This window comes from Bicyclus anynana, chromosome 10, assembly GCF_947172395.1.
Source record: "Bicyclus anynana chromosome 10, ilBicAnyn1.1, whole genome shotgun sequence".
NCBI classification, from domain to species: Eukaryota; Metazoa; Arthropoda; class Insecta; order Lepidoptera; family Nymphalidae; genus Bicyclus; species Bicyclus anynana.
Window position 1 is genome coordinate 12,753,753 of NC_069092.1, and position 6,000 is coordinate 12,759,752.

The 6,000-nt window shown below is 35.5% G+C and overlaps 1 protein-coding gene across 3 annotated transcripts in view; it reads right to left on the reverse strand.

Moving 5' to 3' along the window:
• The window catches only part of LOC112046929 (angiotensin-converting enzyme), a 124,754-nt gene extending 122,544 nt beyond the window's left edge, over positions 1-2,210 (reverse strand). For all 3 annotated transcript variants that reach the window (XM_024083784.2, XM_024083781.2, XM_024083782.2), the window contains exon 1: positions 1,931-2,210. The gene's annotated coding sequence lies outside the window, so the exon portion shown is untranslated. The remainder of the gene's footprint in view (positions 1-1,930) is intronic.
• Between the last annotated feature and the right edge of the window lie 3,790 nt (positions 2,211-6,000).

Here is a 6,000-nt window from a genome sequence, read left to right on the forward strand (position 1 = left end):
ATAAATATAATAAGGTGTGAAATGACTAGTGATTTATTAATGTTTGTTGATAAAACATAACAGCTTTAATTAGATGAATTGAATCATTAAGTAGGTATGGCAACTATTTTTATGTATAAGTGGCGCAGTAGGAAGTGACCCTGACTTTTGCAAGGTCGTGGGTTCGATTTTCACAAATGAAAAATTATGACAATACCTACCTTCCCACAACAGTGCGACCTTCAATTTCGTAAACTAAAATCAAGCTTTGTTATCTATACTAATATTATAAAGCTGAAGAGTTTGTTTGTTTGTTTGATTGAACGCGCTAATCTCAGGAACTACTGGTCCGATTTGAAAAATTCTTTTAGTGTTAGATAGCCCATTTATCGAGGAAGGCTATAGGTATATTATTTATCGAGGAAGGCTATAGGTATATTATTTATCGAGGAAGGCTATATATTATCCCGATTTTTAACCGACTTCAAAAAGGAGGAGGTTCTCAATTCGGTCGGTATTTTTTTTTTTTTTTATGTATGTACACCGATTACTTTAAGGCGCCTGGACCGATTTCAAAAATTCTCTTTTAGTTTGAAACGGTATAGTCCCCATTTGGTCCCATTGCCATCATGTCACGATCTGATGATGGAATCCTGGAGAAATTGAGGGGAACTTTCGAAAATTATATGGGTGTCTAGTGTGTTCGTAAACTTTGTCATATAGTACTTTTAAGCACTAAAATTTCATGAAGGTTTAAAATCGATCTGATGATGGAGTCATAAAACAGACGAGGGAACTCCTCGGCGATATACAGCAGCTACCTTGTGTTTGGGCTTGATTATTTTCCTTAATGAGAACTTTCCACATAGATAGGTTGTGACATTCATTTAGGGGTTTGGTGATGAAGACCAAGGACAATTACGGGAACTCCTTAACAGTTTACAGTAACTACCTTGTGTTTGGCCTTGATTAATTCGTATTGCTGAGAACTTTGTACCAAGATGGGTTGTGACTGTCATTAGGGGTTTGATGTATTCGTTTGAGATGAAATTTTACACTAAAAATGGAAAAAATAATAAAAATTTTAATAAAACAAAAATACAACCGACTTCAAAACCTAAAAACGTACCCACTAAACTAAAAAGTGAAAAATAACATCATAATATGTTCTACCTGCTGATCAGTGTGAAGGCGGTGCTTAGCCGGTGTTGTCTTAATTTAAGCCATTTCTGACAGGACCACAAAAAACAACACTGTCTGCAAAATCTAAATCTATATAAATATTCTCACATGGCTTGAATTAATACATCACCGGCTTAGCACCGCTTTCATACTGATCAGCAGGTAGAACATATTATGATGTTATTTTTCACTTTTTAGTTTAGTGGGTGCGTTTTTAGGTTTTGAAGTCGGTTGTATTTTTTTTTTATTAAAATTTTTATTATCTACCTTCATTTCTATTTTATTTGTTGCTAAATAGTATTCATCAAGAAAGGCTTTAATATATTATAGGTAGATTTTGTAATAAAAGCAGGTAGTTTGATAACTAATAATATGAGATTAGTAGTTAAAAAGTGAGTAGGTATGTACCTACTTAACGTATTTAACATCAATAAGTAATTAACTAGAAAAGAGTAAGAAAGGTAATGGAAAAGAGATGTATTTCTTTTCTGTGCTAAGTAAATAATTATTTTAATCTTAGTAGATACAGTATGTAGGTATTTACTCTAATATTATGCAGACATCATTCAAGTTTATTACTACTCGAACACGCAGTGGTCTTTGACCTTAAAGAATTATCATTAATAAACATCTATTTTATCACGTTACCGACAAAATCCTTTCCAAGTCCTAGATAACCACGTTAAATGGTTGATAAATGATCTAAAACAAATACATTATGTACAAAGTTTGCCTAATATTAGCACAAAACGTCTTAAATGCTACTTACTTGTAGATTGTAGAATGTTTAACTAAATGCCGGTAATAAGTAAATCCACTCGTGGCCTGTTTGCACAACCTCATAAACTTTGTAAAACACAAATGGACACACACAGTTGGTGTTATTTCACAATATAACAACACAAAACTTAGTCATCATAACACACAAACACATACCGATAATCTTGGAAAAGTTTCGAATACTTTCGAGGATCGTATACGCGGCAACGATTTGCGATAACACAATACACAACCACGCCACACGGCGATCGCTCGCAGACTGATTCAGTGAGTGAACATTGAACTGAACTGTGACTGTGACGGGTGAATGTGATTGTGATCGTTGATTACTGAATGAAATATCAATGGATATAAAATCAAGACACTGGCTGTGTGTCCTACTATCTTCAATACTTAATTAAGTATAATTACTAACCATCTTGACGTTGACGCACGACAATGCGTAGCCATGCTCCAAAGAAAACGTAGGATTAGGAAGCAGCAGATTATACCTAAAAAATACTATATACCTATGTCTAGCCTAGGTACCGATTCTTACTCGAGTTAATTTTTTTCTTCATCAAAATTGTAGTAAAAATATTTTAGTTTATTTATTCTCATCACAGAATAGAGAAGGATACGGAATGAATCTTTAGAAGGCGCGTAGTCCAGCCGGTAAAACCCATAGAAAAACAAACGTAACTTGAGCGTCTCCTTGACATCCGCTTAATGTTGCTATCTACCTAATACAAACTTTTTTCATACTTAATTTGTATTGCACTAACATCAATTACGTAAATTAATATCACAATAATCAATACTTAACTACTATAAAAATACTCCATCTTCTTTTTTAGTTTTTGTAAACGGGTTTTAGAATATTTAAAAACAAGACGCCATTTTTTTTAATAAAATTGAAAATTACTTATATGACGCTTTGGATCGTAGGTACTTACTAACTCAGAAATCTATTTTTTGAATTTGTATTTGGAATGGCTATCCCATTCATCCATCATCATCATCAGCATTCGTGTTCCGTGCCCTCTATATGCCTATTATTCTTTAATCTGTGATTCTCATAGAGAGAATATCGCATCGAACTCCGTTTTGTTGGTTTGTAGTCTGGTTAATGGTCTATTATTTCTTGTTTATGTCGGAGAAAACACAGCTCGCGGCTTTATTATTATTAATTATTATCAAGCGCCCGCGACAGTTCTCGTGCCTGTGTCTGTGACACCAATAACGTAGCTTTTTAACCGACTTCAAAAAAGGAGGAGGTTCTCAATTCGATGCGTATGTTTTTTATGTTTACCGCATAACTTCGTTATTTCTTAATTCTTTTTTGTTTGAAAGAGTATACTTCCATATTGGTCCCATTTAGGATTTAAAGACAGTTCTATCCCGTGGTTCTTTCAGAAACGTCTTTAATTTATACGTCACTGGCTTTGCACCGTCTTCAAAGTGATCAGAAGGTAGCACATACGATGTTATTTTTCACTTTTTAGTTTATTTTTGTAATTTTGAAGTCATTTCTTTTTTTTTGTTAAGATGATTTTACTATTGATAAGTACCCAAAAATTTTCAGAATCGGTTTTGTACATCCATATTTATTATCATCGTCTACAATGTCACAAAGTCACAAACTTTACCTCGTCATAAAGATTATGAACAACTTTATATAATTATTGGTTTTTTATATATTGGGAAAACAAACATAATTTTGTACCTACATTGATATATTATGTATACCTACTTAAATCGATATCGTCGTACATCTAAGTACTTAGTAAGTTAATGTACATAATATAATATATCGAAGTTACCTATTTTAATAACCTAATTGAGAAATATCAAATCTGTTAGATACGCGTTTATCTACGATTACGATCTTCGTCGGTCATAACCACGATTTGAATTCTATATTCTATATTCTGAACCTATAAAGTTTCACCATATTCTATAGTACTAGAAGTTTACGGAACCCTACTCAGCGCGTTGCCCTACACGCAATTGACCGGTTTTATTTAATGCCCGCATAATGCACATATTTCTCATCACCCTATCCTATCCTACTTCCTATTATAATCGCGACAGTTTGTATGGATGTTTGTATAGACACATCCATACAAACTAGACGTTGGTTTGGATGTTTGTTATTCTTTAACGCCGCAACTATTGAACCGATTTAGCTGAAATTTGGAATGTAAATAGATTTTACTGTGGATTAATACGTGGGCTACTTTTCATACCGGAAAAATCCATGGTTCCCGAGGGATTTGTGAAAAACTAAACTAAATTTATCGCGGGCGTCCGCTAGTAAAATATAAATCACAGGTAACGTTTCAAGTTATACTCAAACATGATTTTCTTTTGGTACATTTCTCATGTTTTCAAAGCTCTTTTTTTATCTGGGGCTCAAATTGAGGTACGAGATTCGTTTTGCTCTAAGAACACACACTGGAACGAGCTCTCTCATTTGAGCTTTTGTCCGTTGGCGTTGGATAAAAAAGCAAAAAAAGTTCGGTAAGAATATTGAACTATATAGGTAGCTGTGTCCAGCGGTTTCACTCGCGTATAGCCTAATGTTATGTGTATGTATATCTTCAAACCTATCATCACCTCATCATCATCATCACCATTAACAAATATATTCGACTCATTGTTGAGCACGAGTCTTCTCTCAGAAAAAGAGGATTTAGGCTAATAGTCCAACAATCTGCCCCAATGCGGATTGGCAGACTTCGCATACGAATAAAGATCTAAAAATTAAAGATCTTGTAATACCTAAGCTAGAGCCGTGATAGCCCAGTGGATATGACCTCTGCCTCCAATTCCGGAGGGCGTGGGTTCGAATCCGGTCTGGGGCATGCACCACCAACTTTTCAGTTGTGTGCATTTTAAGAAATTAAATACGTGTCTCAAACGGTGAAGGAAAAACATCGTGAGAAAACCTGCACACCGGTGAATTTTCTTAATTCTCTGCGTGTGTGAAGTCTGCCAATCCGCATTGGGCCAGCGTGGTAGACTATTGGCCTAGCCCCTCTCAGAATGAGACTCGAACTCAGCATTGGCTTAACCCCTCTCATTCTGAGAGGAGACTCGAGCTCAGCAGTGAGCCGAATATGGGTCGATAATGATGAATACCTAAACTATAGATAGAACTGTATCGATCATTCTGTTACCACAAATATTTGTTAAGTGATATTAGAAAGCCGATTTAATTTCGAGAGGACTTTGATGTATGGACTTTGTTATGTCGTTATTTATTTAGGATGTTGGCAATTTCGTATCGCCACAGACACTTGTTATTTACAAGGGCGGTTTACAAGATTCTTTGGAGAGCAATTTGAATAAGTACCCTTAACACCTACCCGTTTATTTATATTTATAGAGACCTTCTAATCGAAAACTTTATGCCCACTAAATGATTTTTAAAAGTGTAAGAAGAAAAACCTACTCGTTGTATATTTCATGTGTATACAGAATTTAAAAACTTAATAACTAGATTATTGAAACACATTACTTAACTTTGCTTAAAGGTAGCCACATCATGCATCACGTCACAGTGCAGGTCGGATTTTGCAATAGGGCCGGGTTAAAGAGGTCTAAGGTCAGACGAAGTCGCGGGCGTCCGCTAGTTTAATAAAGCGATGATCTATATTTGACGGCCTCCGTGGCGCAGTGGTATGCGCGGTGGATTTACAAGTCGGAGATCCTGGATTCGATCCTCAGCTGGGCCGATTTAGGTTTTCTTAATTGGTCCGTCTGGCTGGTGGGAGGCTTCGGTCGTGGCTAGGTACTACCCTACCGACAAAGACGTACTACCAAACGATTTAGCGTTCTGGTACGATATCGTGTAGAAACCGAAAGAGGTGTGAATATTCATCCAATTCCTAACAAGTTAGCCCGCTTACATCTTAAATTGCATCATCACTTACCATCAGATGAGGTTATAGTCATGGGCTTTTTAAGCGACTTCAAAAAAAGGAGGAGGTTCTCAATTCAACTGTATATTTTTTTTTGTATGTATGTTACCTGATTACTCGAAGACGCCTGGACCGATTTGAATATTTTTTTTTT